General features: G+C 35.5%; 1 protein-coding gene across 1 annotated transcript in view; it reads left to right on the top strand.

Moving 5' to 3' along the window:
* TET2 (tet methylcytosine dioxygenase 2) overlaps window positions 1-15,874 on the top strand; it is a 134,496-nt gene that overhangs the window by 23,656 nt on the left and 94,966 nt on the right. The window lies entirely within an intron of this gene.

Raw genomic sequence — 15,874 nt, forward strand, 5'->3', positions numbered from 1 at the left:
CAGGATCTCAGCGTCCTGGGATTGAGCCCCACATCGGGCTCTTTGCTCAGCGGGGAGCCAGTTTTCCCTTCTCTCTCTGCCTGCTGCCCTGCCTACTTGTGATCTCTCCCTCTCTATCAAATAAATAAAATCTTAAAAAAAAAAAAATACAGAGCACCTGGGTGACTCAGTGGGTTAAAGCCTCTGCCTTCAGCTCAGGTCATGATCCCAGGGTCCTGGGATCGAGCCCCGCATTGGGCTCCCTGCTCAGCGGGGAACCTACTTCCTCCTTGCTCTCTGCCTGCCTCTCTGCCTACTTGTGATCTCTGCCTGTCAAATAAGTAAATAAAATCTTTTAAAAATAAAATAAAATACAAAAGGAGAAAAAGGTGGGAGACAAAAATAGGTACAAAGAAGAAAGTCAACAATTAGGAAAATAATAATAAATATGGCAGATATTAATTCAGCTGTACCAATAATCACCTTAAGTATCAGTGGTCTAATTCACCATTTAAAAAAAATAATGAGTGGATCAAAAAATAAGACTCAACTGTATATTATCTAAAAGATACCTTAAATATAAAGACATGGTAGATTAAAAGTAAAGAGAGGAGTGGTGGCTGGGTGGCTCAGTTGGTTAAGCATATGACTCTTGATTTCAGCTCACATCATGATGTTGGGGTCATGAGATCAAGCCTCATGTCGGGCTCCACACTCAGCATAGAGTCTGCTTGGGATTCTCTCTCTCCCTCTGCCTTTCTCCACTCTCATGCTCTCTATCTCTCTAAAATAAATAAAACTTTTTTTTTTAAGTAAGGAAATGAAGAAATATATACCATGTTAACATTAAACAAAAGGATAGCTGGGATAGCTACATTAATTTCAAACAGAGCAGATTTCAGAGCAAACAAAGTTATTAGACAAGAAAAGCATGGCTTAATGATAAAGAAGTCAGTACTCCAAGAAGACATAACAGTCCTTAGCGTGCATACATCTAACAGTGTCAAAATACATGAGGCAAAAACTGATAGAACTGCAAGGAAAAATAGATGAATTCACTATTATAATCGAAGACTTTAACACTCCTCTGTCAGAAGTGGACTGATCCAGCAGGCGGAAAATCAGTAAGAATATAGTTGAACTCAGTAGCTCCATCAATCAAATGAATATAATTGGCATCTATAGACTACTTTATCCAACAACAGCAGATTACATATTCAAGTTCCCATGGAGCATTTAACTAACATAGACTACAATTTGGGCTATAAAACACCTTAACAAGGTTAAAAGAATAGAAATTATGTAATGTCTGCTCTCAGACCACAAGGGAATTAAACCAGAAATCAGTAACAGGAAGATCATTGGAAAATCCCAAATACTTGGAGATTTAACAACATACTTGTAAGTAACACATGGATAAAGGAAGGAATCACAAGACAAATATAAAGATATTTTGAACTACTCTACTTGACACTGATTTGTCATGCAGTTTCAGTGCTACTTTTGTTTTCACTGTCTGCTTACTTCGCTCAATTTTTATGAATTTCTTGCGATCAGAGGATTTCACTGTCTGAGGACCTGCAACCACAGTGTTAAAGGCACAATGAAAGTTATTATAAATCTGAAAAATTTTTGAACTAAATGAAAATGTCAAAATTTGTGTGATGCAATGAAAGTAGTGCTTAGGGGGAAATTTATAGCTTTGAATGCATATATTAGAAAAGAAGTTCTAAAATCAATACTCCAAGCTTCTATCTTAGGATACTAAAAAAAGAGCAAATTAAATCTAAAATAAGCCAAAAAAAAAAACAAACCAAACCAAAACAAAACAAAACAAAACAAAAAAACGAACAAGCAAAACCCTAAAAATTAGAGAAGTCAGTGAAAATGAAGATAGATAAGCAGTAAAGAAAGTCAACAAAACCAAAGCTAGTTCCTTTAAAAAAAAAAAAAAACAACAATAAAATCGATGAGCCTCTAGCCAGGTAGCTAAGATAAAAAGAAGATACAAGTAACTAATATTAGAAATGAAAGAGGGCAGCACTACAGATCCCATGGATGTTAAAAAGATAATAAAAGAACAAGTCCATGTGCATAAATTTGGTAGCTGAGATAAAAAGAACCAATTCCTTGAAAGGGCACAATCTACCAAAACTCACACAAGAAGAATTAGAAAATCTGTATAGGCCTTTATTTACTAAAGAAATTAATCGATCATTAATAACCTTCCAAAACAGAAAGCATCAGATCTGTGTGGGTTCACTGGTGAATTCTTTTTTTTTTTTTTTTTATGATTTTTATTTATTTACTTGACTGAGAGAGACAAAGCAAGAGAGGGAACACAAGCAGGGGGAGTGGGAGAGGGAGAAGCAGGCTTCCCTCTGAGCAGGGAGCCCCATGCAGAGCTTCATCTGAGGACCCTGGGATCATGACCTGAGTCAAAGGCAGACGCTTAATGACTGAGCTATCCAGGTGCCCCTCACTGGTGAATTCTACCAAACATTTAAGGAAGAAATTATACCAATTCTCTATAATCTCTTTCAGAGAACAGAAGCAGAGAGAATATTTCCTAATCATTCTAAGACCAGCATTGCCCTAATACCCAAACTAGACAACAATATTAAAAGAAAGCTATTGAACAATCTCTCTCATGAACACAGATGGAAAAATCCTCAACAAAATATTAGCAAGTCAAGTCCCACAATAGATTAAAAGAATCATACACTATGACCAAGTTAGATTTGTTTCAAGTATGCAAGGTTGGTCCAACATGCAAAAATCAGTTAATGAATTGATCACACTAACAAGCTAGAAGAACAAAACCTAACACCTATCCATGATAAAACCTCAGCAAACTAAGAATAGAGGGGAACTTCCTCAACCTGATAAAGAGCATCTAAAAAAAGCCTACACCTAACATCATTGTTAATGGTAAGAAACTCAAATTTTTTCCGCCAAGATCAAGAACAAGCCAAGGATGTCCCCTCTCACTACTCCTTTTCAACATAGTAATGGAAGTCCTAGCTAATGCAGTAAGCCAGGAAGAGGAAATAAAAGGTATATACATTGGAAAAGAAGAAATAAAACCATCATTTTTCCCAAGTGACATGATCGTTTATGTAGAAAACCTGATAATCAACAAAAAATCTCCTGCAACTAATAAGCAATTATAACAAGGTCGCAGAGTACAACGTTAATATACAAAACTCAATCACGGGGCACCTGGGTGGTTCAGTGGGTTAACCCTCTGCCTTTGGCTCAGGTTATGATCTCAGGGCCCTGGGATTGAGCCCTGCATTGGGCTCCCTACTCAGTGGGGAGCCTACTTCCCCCCCAATTTCACCCCTACCTGTCTCTCTGCCTACTTGTGATCTCTGTCAAATAAATAAATAAGAAGTCAATCACTTTTCCTATATATCAACAATGAGTAAGTGGAACTTGAAGTTGAAAACACATTACCATTTACATTAGTATCCCCCCAAATGAGATGCTTAGGTACAAATTTAACAAAATAGGTATAAGGTCTATATGAGGAAAACTACAGCATTCTGATTTTAAAAATGCCAAAAAAAGAGATAGCCCATGTTTATGAATAGAAGGATGCAATATTATCAAGATGTCAGTTCTTCCCAACTTAATCTATAGATCCAACACAATTTCAATCAAAATCCCAGCATTTGTGAATATCAACGAATGGATTGTGAAGTTTGTTTGGAGAGAAGAAAACCCAATATTCAAACACAATGTTGAAGGAGAAGAGTGAAGTTGGAGGACTGACAAAACTTCAAGTCTCACTGTAAAGCTACATCAATCAATACAGTGTGGTACTGGTGAAAAGGTAGAAAAATAGATCAGTTCAACAGAATAGGGACTCCATGAATAGATCCACATAAATATAGTCAACTGATCTTTTACTAAGGCTAAAGTCTATGCAGTAGAGCAAAGACGGTCTTTAAACAAATGGTGCAGAAGCAGCTGGACATCCACATGCAACAACATGGATCTAGTCACAAACCTTAAACTTCTCACAAAAATTAACTCAAAAAGGATCATAGACATAAACGTAAAATGCAAAACTATAAAACTCCTAGAGATGACATAAGAGGAAACCTAGAAGAGCTTACGTATGGCAATGACATTTTAGATACAACACCAATGACATGATTCATGAAAGTAGTAATTTTTAAGCTGAACTTCTTTAAAATGAAAAAAAAAATTCTCCTCTGCTTAAGTCAATGTCAAGAGAATGAGAATGCAAGCCACAGACTAGGAGAAATTTTTGCAAAAGGCCCATCTGATAAAGGACTGTTATCCAAAATACACAAAGAACACTTCAGATTCTCAAAACAACTTAAAAAAGTGAGCAACCTAATTTTTAAAGTGGGCAAAAGACCTGAACAGACACCTCATCAAAGGAGATATACAGATGCAAGTAAACATATGATAGATAATTAACATCATATGTCATTAGGGAATTGCAAATTAAAATAACAATGATACTGTGCTATATACCTGACCCACCAAATGCTGGTAATGATGTATAGCAATAGACACCATTCCTTGCTGGTGGGGATCCAAAATGATACAGCTACTTTGGGAGAAAGTTTAGCAGTTTCTCACAAAATTATACTTACTCTTACCGTACAGTCAGCAATTGTCCTCCTTGATATTTACCCAAAGGAATTGAAATTCATGTCTACACAGAAATCTGCACATGGTGTTGATAGCAGCCTTCTTTGTAAATGCCAGAACTACCCTTCAGTAGGTGAGCAGGTAAACATACTTCAGTCATCAGACAATGGAATATTATTCAACACTTAAAAAAAAAAGCTGCCAAGCTGTAAAGAAACGTGAAAGAAACTCAGATGCATATGATTAAGTGAAATAAGCTGTTCTGTTTGATTCCAATTGTATGACATTCTGGAAGAGCCAAAATTATGAAGATAGCAAAAAAGATTAGTATTTTTCACAGATGAGGGGTTAAAAAGGGATGAATAGGCAGAGTATAAAGGATTTTGAGGGTAGTGAAACCATTCTGTAATCTACTACAGTGGTGGATACATGTCATTATACATCTGTGAAAACTCACAGAATGCACAACACCAAGAGTAAGCCCTAATGTCAACTGTGGACTTCGGGTTATAGTGATGTGTCATGTTAACAAACGTGCCCCCCCAATGGGAGATGTTGATAGTGGGGGAGATTGTCTATGTGCATGGACAGAAGTATGTGACAACTGTGTACTTTCTGCTAAATTTTAGAGTGAACCTGAATCTGCTTTAAAAAATAAAGTTTATTAATTAAAAACATACAAAGCAGTCTGAAAAAAAAAACACCTAAATTTATAAAAAGAAAATAAATTAGGCAATACAAGTATATCTTCTCTTTCTTATGGGTAGTTGTAATGTTTCAATTCAAGTCCTCTTCTTTAAAAAAATATTTTATTTATTTATTTGACAGAGATCACAAGTAGGCAGAGAGGCAGGCAGAGAGAGGGGGAAACAGGCTCCCCACTGAGCAGAGAGCCCGATGTGGGGCTTGATCCCAGGACCCTGAGATCATGACCTGAGCCGAAGGCAGAGGCTTAACCCACTGAGCCACCCAGGTGCCCCTCAAGTCCTCTTTTGATACAGTTTTCCAACCTAAGGTTAAAGAAAAATAACCTAATTTCCTTCTTAACTGACCTATCAACTTACTTACAGTGAACAGTTAGCACTGGTCCTTCATGAAAAGGTGAGTGGAAGTGGAGGTATAGGATGTCCAGAGGCAGTTAATAGGCATAATTCAAGAGGCTTCATTCAGTGCCTATAGTACATCAAAGCTACCAGCCAAATTCATGTACCTACAGACTCCATGACTTTTCTTACGGTGTTGAAGAGGAAAGATTTGTTCAGTTTTATGTGAGGATCTCCCCTCAAACACACCTCAAAAAAAAAAAAAAAAAAAATGGAGGGTGTGTATCTTCTTCATTTAGGAAATGACAGCTTGTAATAGAAAGTTATTTTTAGTCAACTGTTACACTTCCATGATTTATGTCACCTCTGACCTGCTTTCTGATAAAGCATGACTTCATTCATGGCTTTGGACGTGACCTGTGTACACTGACCTAGCGTAAACCTGGAGTGTTAAGTCATTTCATTGGCACTTGCTGGAGGGAAGACTGACATCCCACTATAAGACTGTCTGCAGTGTAAAGCAGCTGCATTCCTAGTGAGACCTGAGTAAATTTATCCCACTATTTAGGTTCTGCAGTATTACTCATCTTTCTCCCAAGGAGAGCGGTTTTTAGTCTGCAGCATTATCTGTTTTTTAATGGCCACTGAAATAACATGTGTGTGTGAATGATTATTCATTTGTTTGTTTCCCTTCCTTTACTGGTTCATTCTTGGGGGTTAGAGTAGGTATGTCTTTCTGGTCAGGTGACAGTTGGCACTTTTTAGAAATAACACTTTAACATCTCCAAGTATAAGGAGTTAGATGCTCCATTTTTCATTTACCTTCTCATCTACTCAGAACCAATGAGGAATCAAGACATTGAGTATTGATGTCCATGGCTTATGGACCTGTGTCAACTTGGCACAAAGGGCTTTTCCAGACATTTTTCTCTAAAGGCAGAGTTAGTGACTTTTTTCCCCCAGACTCCACTTTGCTCAGTGGTGATTTAAAAATGGTGATTATATTCTTTCACTATCTAAAAATGTTGTCCCACAGTCCAAAACCTCAGGCATTAATACATAGAGGAAAATACAAATTCTGACATACCTGCTTTTTTTCCCTGCTCTTATACATTTGCAACTATAAAATATATGTACACATGTCCTAAAATTATTAAGCTCTTTTCTTTTAAAATATATAGTTTCTTTGTTTTACTAGGGAGTTAAGTTATGTTTATTACAGAGCTTATTTCCTGTACTCTGGAATATGACACTCAAAAAAATTAAAAACCTTTCTGAAATATTAATATGCTCTCTCATTTACCTTGCTCTGTTCCATTATCACAAATAGCATTTCACATTCTAATTGATATTGTCCCTTTATAAATCACTATAATTCAAATCCTCATATTTATTACTCTATGTTAAAGTTGATTCCCCTAACTACCTCCTGTCCTACTTTAACAATCATTCCTTGTTTGCCTCTTAAAATTAAGTTCAAAAATAAAATCTGCTTCTATAAATTATTATGCCCATATATGTTTCTACCTAGAATATTTTAAAGCCCTTAACAAAGTTTCCATTTTTGAGTCGCCTCTCTAAACTATGATGTATATACTCTTTGGTTAAGTCTTTTGTTATTTTTTGGAGAGTGTGTGTATGTGTATCTCTTGTGTATCTCAAGTTTTGTAAGCTCTCAATTTAGTTAGACTTAATATGCTTTTATAGGAGATTTTTTTCCTGGGCATTTCTTGATGATTTTTATCTTGTCATGTGATGAAAATATGTGTCAGAGCACCATAGTGTAGCATGGTGCTTTTCTACTTGCTTGCATTCTTCTGTTTTAGATGAACTGGTAGTAGACAACCAACTATTCTATTTTGGTTTCTACAACATAGAGGTTGCTAGGTGATTTTAATCCCTTTCAAAAAGAGGACAATAAACAAACAAATTCCTGCTCTTTATATTGATGTATTCCATCTAGGAGATCTATCAAATAAAAAATGATTTAAAACACTTTCTAAATGTGCAATTCTATATAGACCACCCCCTACATCTCTGTAACATTGCACCAAATGTTTTTTAAATTATGCTATTTCTTCCTTATTATGATTTTGCTTGTTCCTAAGAGATCAACTGCTGAATAGCGATAGTTGAATAGCAACTCCAGGAAATTTAATATACAAAAATCCAGCTTACTATGAACACAGTATTTTGGTGGAAAACTACCATGTCAAAATTTTATTATTTAGGTATTTATTTGGATTTCTCATCCATTTATATGATTCTCTAGTGTTAAGTGTGATTGAAGCTTTTTATTCTAATAGTCTTATTTATTTAGGGAGAAATATATTTGAATTCTGTTATCCTGGTCATTACTTGAAGGTGTAACCTCATATTTTCATTTTTAAAAAATTTTAATAATGTCATTAAGTATTTTTTTTAATTGTTATGTTTCATTTTGAAAATTTAAAAAAAAAAAAAAAAAGCTCTCATCTTTAAGTTTTTATTCCTTCCCCCAAACTTCCCTCATGATGTTGCTTGGTAGCTACTGCCAAAATTAATAGTTAACATTTTCTCCAGTAACGAGTAGTAGATTTGCAAAGACTTAAACAATTGTTTAATGCTTTTTAAATCTGTATTTAAGAATTATACAGACAGCCAGAGCTGATATGCAGCACGTATACATGGGTGTAGCTATGCTGATAGTAACGGAAATATTTCCAAGGTAGCCAGAGAATTCTTCTCTAAGATGCTGTGGCTCCCTCTGCATGACTCCCTGAACCTCCCTACAATCTTGTAAGTGAAATAGTAATATATGGCCTGTAGGTGGCCTCTAGATCCTCCTTCATCCCTATGACCCATGTTTTGACATGCCAACTGTTAAAATATTTTTGTTACTACTCATGTCCATGGCAAGAGAATCATCATTTATTTGTCTTAACTTGATGTTTACTAAACTGTTTTTAAGAATATCTCATGATAGAGTATTTTACGTCTTCTTGACATTTCAAGTTTTGCAAAATGCATAATTTGCTTAACAGTCCTGGTAAGCGTAACTTCAGAGTTTTCCTATGTGTTCTGAAATCTTTTCAATGTAATATTCCACTTTAAGGAACAGAATAAAATTAGAACATTTGGGAAATTTGTGGAATTTTTCATTCTCCTGTCTTTGCCTTTTTATTAGAAATAAAATTAATGAAGTTTCCTTGTTTAAATTTTTAGAATGCAAAATGTAGAAGTATTATAACTGAGGCAATATTGGTTTTTACAAATAGTAACAAATCAAATTTTGGCAATTTTATATATAGTATAAAGTTTTATTTTATACGACTTGCCAACTCATCAAGCATTAGAATTTTTCTCATTGATCCTTTGCTGTTTGTATTGGTGTTATTAATGTAATGGCTTTAAACCTTAACTCGTATATCCCATAAGACTATAGCATTTTTCATGAAGATATTCTTTGGGCTTTTGAATAATTTATATCATAATTAATGATTTAAAAATTTATTCTTTTACTTCCCATCTGTCCTAAAGAAGTAGGAAGATGGGGTTAATATACACCTAATAATTTTCCTAAAGAGTAAGGAGAATTGACTCATTTAAAAAGTATCTAGGTTAACGTAAATTTGAAACAGTTTTTTAAAAAGCACTTACAGTCTACCAAGTTATTGATCCTCAGTCTGTGGCTGTTATAAATGGATGTAATTAGCGGCTCACTCTAAATGAACCATAGTAGTGGCTTCATTACTCTGAAAAATGCATTATGTTACTTTATAACATGAAGTTGCCAAATCTAAAGGAATAGAATATACATTGTATATCTTGGAATAGAATCTACATGTAAAAATTTCTTTGGAATCAATAGTGAGCATTGTGACTATTGCATACAATCAAATATTATGATTTAAGAATTATTTATTATAAAGTTTTAATATCCTATAAATGTTTTTAAATTGGATAATTCTACCGATATAATTTTGCTTATTTTTTACACCTTATTCACTTTGCAATCACCCTTTTTTTATATTTGTATTTGTTCCGCCCTTATCAAATTAGGCAGTATCTAAGCCACAGAGTCATAAAGCCCAAACCTGATTTGGAACAGAGATAATACACTTTAATATTTTATAGATTTCTCTTGTCCTCAGTTTCCTTAAGTGACTGGCTCAAGATCATGAAGTTATGGAGGATTAATGTCAGAATTAGAACCTGAGTTGGATCTATACTTTGGTTCTATGTTCCACCTATCTACTTCTTAGTTTGTTTATGGATTTGTGAGAGTTACGGGAGAGAAGTTTCTTTTGAGATTCAGCTTACAGTCTAGCTCCCGGTAGAATTATTGTCCTGCAGCAAACCATATAAATACAATGGCCAATTCCCAAAGTCCCTTGTGTAAAGAAAAAAGGAAATGATAGATGAACGATTAAAATAAGGACACATTCTTTTCTTTACCTCTTTCCTCTCTTCACTACATGGAATTTCTAGACAGAATGCCCCAAATGCTTGGACACTAGGAATGGCAATTCTGTTTTAGAAAATTGTATTTCCTATTTTAGTGGATGAAGAATAAACCATATCTTCTGCTGGCTTTTTAGAATTAAGATATTGGGCACACCTCTGTTTATTATAGTCTGTTCTCTGACCAAAGAGGTCAAGTATTAGCAAGTATCAGAATGTCATAAAAATGTTTTCATTTCAGATGTAAGAATTTGTATGTGGGGGTTTTTTTTCTGATTTTTATTCTGTGTTTTCTTCTAATGTGGATTCTTTTATACCTGTCTCTCTACATTCCTGTGTTTGATTCTTAAATAATTTCTTTTTGCAGTGGAAATGCTGTGCCAAACAATTTCCAACTGCTGCCTAATACTTTGATGGTGTTTGGCAGTTGTAGTTCTATAAAAAGTGTTGATTAGAAACAACCTTGTTTGGTGTATATTAGTTTTTAGCTTAGTGGAATTTGTTCCATAAATGCTTACTGAATTTTTCCTCAGAGTCACCACTTTGTCTCTGTTAGGAAGTTCAGAGAGTAAATATGCATGAGGACTTCCTTTGGTTTTCTTCTTAGAATTTTAACTGCTGTAGTGATTTTTTTAAAAGCATTAACAGGATAGCCATTGCTGCCAAGAAGCCGACATTCTGAAATAGCACTTCCCTTTGGGCACCATACAGTTGGGGTCATTACTTGTAGAAAAAGTGCATGGGAGAGGCTATGGGAGGGGGGATGGAGGAGGAAAACCATTTTATGGGCATATCCTGCTGAGGTCAGTAACCTGCTGTTCAGTGAACTCGGGTCTGACCCCATTTGGACCTGGAGGAGGATCATTTCAAGCAGGGAAGCAGCTGAGGCAGCATCACAACAGAAGGAAGAACTTATTGCTGGAAACTTTGAAGAGACATGGCAAAGGATGGCAAGAGGCACAAAAAGGAAAGGAAGGACTGGATCCAGCAGGATCAGCATAGTTGGTGATGAAAGTATTAATAACTTTTGATCAGTGGTTGAAAGGAGAGTGTATTTAAGGCCCCAAAGAAACATTTCTATGCATCATGCACGTTTGTTTATAGGTAGAGTAACTGGTTTACAGAGGAAAGTTTTATTTTGATTTTGAGATTAAAGTGTCTACTTCTAGGGTTTGAAAAATAGAATAGTTTACCTTTCACCAAAATGAAATGTTTTCTTTACTGTATCTCTTACCAGCTGGTGACGTTGTGAAGCATGGTAGGTAAGAGCATAAGCTCCAGCAGCCTGCCACCTACAAAGTGTGTGCTAAGGGACATGGCTGAGAATATGATAATAGTTTGAAGATTAAATGACTAAGCATGCATTCGATAAATTGTAGCAATTTTTATTGTCATTGTTTTTTCATCTACATTCTGGAAAATATTATAGAAAATAGATACTATCTTTTAAAAACAATGGCAGTGAATAGTTGATGTAGATTAAATATACCAGAATAGACTTTAATTTAGGAAACAAAGAAAACTCTGTCTTGGAACCACATTATCCTCAGCAAGATTACGACTTTGACTTTGAGGTTTATTTCGTTCAATTAAAAATGTGTGGGAGTGAGAACATTCAAATGTATTCATTGGCTTTCCCTCTTACACTTTTTTTTTCCTCTATGGTTCTTATTTTAACCTCTGTCTTCAGCAGTTACTTTTTGTGTTTATTCTCTTGTGCCTTCTGGGTGATTTTTTTTTTGTATAATCTCAGTGTATTAGGTCAGAGGGAAAACTCAAGTGTGTAAGCTGACTGACAGTGTTTTGCATTTTCTTTGAGAATGTTTACCATAGAATCCTAAATAGTATTAAACTTTTCTTTCAAAACAGGTAACCAAGTATGCGAGTCGTAACTGCATTGATTTCTGAATGTTACTATTTTGGAAATTTTCCAAAACTGAACAAAGCCAGGATCATTGACCATTAAGGAACTGTGTTGTAACAATAGACTTGTGGTCTCTTATGGGTGTACATTCTAATTGTTGGGATTTTTTTTTTTTTTAAAGGGGGCTATTTGGGGCATAGAAAACTGGAACTTCATGTTCTCCTTGATAGTTTGCCAGCTGGTTTTCAGCCAACCAGATAACTGCTTGTAGCAACGTTCATTTCTGTAGGCCTCTTGATCTTGTGCCAGCCCTTAGAGGGCAGTACCACTAAGCCTGATCACACCATTCTGAACCAAGGGCACTGCTGTCCCAAATGCCTCAAACTATAGATAAAAATCTGATACCACCTCAAGGGACTTACAGCTCAAGTTCTGATAAACCTCTGAGTGTAAAGCATGTATTATTTTACTACTTAAGTTTTACATTAGTATTTTAAAGAGAAAACGGGAAGGCAAATGTATAGTCTATTGCTCTGTATTCTTCAGTGTTTGGCCCCTAAGTAAATCCAGCCTTAAGGAAACTAAGCATGTCCAGGCAAAAGCCCTCTTCTAGTCTTACCAATGCTTCTTTGATGCTTTCTAAAAGCACAAGATATTTTATTGTCTCCAACCCTGACCTCCCACTGATAATTATTTAATTGGATTATATAGATTCTCAAGTCCATCGTGTCAACAATTTATTTTGTCACTTTGGATTTCTTTCTAGAATTATCTCTGATTAATACCATTATTTTTCTTTGCAGCCAAGCTCAAACTTCTATAATTCTTTTTCTCCCTATTCCTACAATACTAATAATATCCACTCCTTTCCCAATCAGTAATATTTCCCTACTTGATCATTTTATTTTCTCTGCCACCCTCTTGTTCAGACTCCTCACTTTATATCTGAACTACTGCAATAAGCCAGTATCTTGAATATAATAAGTTGTAACAGCTAAATCTTTTACTACTCCATACCCGTGAGAATGGCTTTAAAAAAAAAAAAAAGTCAGGCAATAAGCAAGTGTTGATGAGGATGAAGAAAAATTGGAACCCTCATTCATTGCTGATGGGAATGTAAAATGGCTATTCACAATAGCCTAAAGATAGAAGCAATGCAAGTGTCCATCGACAGATGAATAGACAGACAAAATGTGGTATGTACGTGTAATGGAATACCCTTTAAAAGGGAGGAAATTCTGACATGTGCCACAACATGGACAAATCTTGAAGACGTTGGGCTAAGTGAAATAAGTCATACACAAAAGGACATATTATATGATTCTGTTTATACGAGATACCTAGAATTGTCAGATTCAGAGAGACTGAAAATAGAATTGTATTTGCCAGGAGCTTGGGAGAGGGGAGACTGGGGAGTTATTGATTAAGGTGGTGGCATTTGAGTTTGGGAAGATAAAAAATTCCTAGATGGTGATGCTGGTGATGATTGCACAACAATAAGACTGCTTAATGCATAGAACTCTACATTTAAAATATGGTTAAGATGCTAAATTTTTTGTTGCTCTATTTTACCACAGTATAAAAAGACTTGTAAATGAATGTTCATAGGAGCATTATTTCTAATAGCTAAAAAATAGAAATAACCCAGATATCCATCATGAATAAAGTATGATCTATCTATACAGTGGAATATTACTTGGCCATAAGAAGGAATGAAGTACTGAGTCACAACAAAACATAGATGAACCTCGAAAACACTGCTAAGTGAAAGAAACCAGACACAAAAAAGTCAAATGTTGCTTGATTTCATTTATTTGAAATATTTAGAATGAGCATATGCATAGAAACAGAAGGGTGGCTAGCTGGAAGAGGGACGAAAGAGGACTGACTCCTACTGGGTAATGGATTTATTTTTGGAGTGATTAAATTTTTCTGGAATTTCATAGTGGCAATAATGGCACAATCTTTTGGCTGAAACCCATGGAATTGTATACTTTAAAATAATTTTATGGTGTGTGAATTATATCTCAATTTTTAAAAACCCTAAGTGTAAGTACGTAACTCTGGTAATGCTGTGTTTCTAAAGAAACAGCATGTTGTCTGGTCTTGACCTACTATTTTAGCTATGGAACTTTGAGAAAATGAAGTGACCTCCCTTCTTACTCTGTAAAATAGGGATAACAATAACTACCTCACCAGATGTTTGTGTTAAATGAGATAACATACATAATACATCAAGCATTATCAGTGTCTGACATTTACTAAGAACCCAGTAAATTTACTAAGACCCCTTGGAACATCAACCTTCAGCAGCTCTCAGTACTATTCCAGATGCTATTTCCAGATATTTCAGAAAATGACCTAACTTCTTTAGCCATTTATCGCTAGTCTGTACGTTCTAGCTCAGATCTGCCTCTCCAAATTCTTCTAATGCTCCTTTTCAGAAATCCATCAGTCAGAATGGGCTCTTTAGTCTCCCTCAACTTGCTGCACATATTCTAACAGCTGTGTCTTTGAGAATGCTTCCTCCCTCTTCCTGTCTTTCTCTGACTTTCATCCTGCCCTTTCTTCATGCATTCAACTTTCTCCCCTATTTCAGTTCATGGTCATCTCTACATTTTGAGCATCCAAGATTCTCACTACATCTTTGACTAATGAAGCCTTACTTTGGTTATATTTTTAAAGTATATGTCTTGTCATGGATGGAACTGGAAGGGATTATGCTAAGTGAACGATATCAAGCAGAGAAAGACAATAATCATATGGGTTCACTCATATATGGAACGTAAGGGATAGCACACAAGGGCCACAGGGGAAGGGAGGGGAAACTGAATGGGAAGAAATCAGAGAGGGAGACAAACCCTGAGAGACTCTAGACTCTGGGAACCAAACTGAGGGTTACAGAAGGGAGGGGGGTCGGGGATGGGGTAACCAGGTAATCAGGTGATGGGTATTAAGGAGGGCACATGTGATGATGAGCACTGGGTGTAATATACAGCTAATGATATACTGTATGCTGGTTAAGTGAACATAATAAAAAAATAAATAAAAAGAACTACAGGTACACATTCAGCAATCCTAAATGTTTATGTAAATAATCTTGTAACTTTGGATGCTTTAGATAAATTGGATTAAGGATGTTAAGTATCACATAGTGTAGAGAGGTTGGATCTGACAAAGCTGTGTAATCGGCGTAAATTTCCAAAGCAAAGTCTCGGCATAGAAATGTGTTGTGGACCCAAGGAGATTTCAGGAGTAACACAGATAAGAAATGGGAGATGGTTGTATCTTATTCTAATGTAACTTTTGAAAGTAATGACTGAGGCTGACCAAACTCTGCAGTCTGCTAGCATATCAAATGTATTATCTGCCTTGTTGAAACAGTTGGGTGGTTAATAAGCATTTTCAAGTGGACACATCTTAATTGCATGTATAGTGATTACTATACTAAGAAGGGTCAGCAGAAAGGGAATTAAACAATAGTAATAATTTTTTTTAAAAGTATGTGTCTTGTTAGGTGATCAGATTAAAATTTGTATTCAATCTTTTGAACTAAATTAAAGTCCCTGAGCACAGGGACCACATGTTATAATGTTCTACGTTTACCATCACATTTAGCACATTGCCTTGATATAGTATATTCTGAATAAACATTTGCTGTTTATAAGTTAAGTTAGTGCTGCATCTCAACAAGTACGAGGCCTTAATTTAATGATTCTCATTCCTGGCTGCACCCTAGAATTACCTGGGAAATAAGGCTTCATTTTTAGCCCAACAAATCAGAATCTCTGAGCATGAGGCCTCAGCTTCCCACTCAGGTAATACTATTACAACCAAGGCTGAGATCCACTGGATTCAACAGATGAAGTAATAGAACCCAGTGGGTCCCAAGACTAACTGATAATCACTGTCA

This window comes from Martes martes (genome assembly GCF_963455335.1).
Source record: "Martes martes genome assembly, chromosome: 2".
Classification (NCBI taxonomy): domain Eukaryota; kingdom Metazoa; phylum Chordata; class Mammalia; order Carnivora; family Mustelidae; genus Martes; species Martes martes.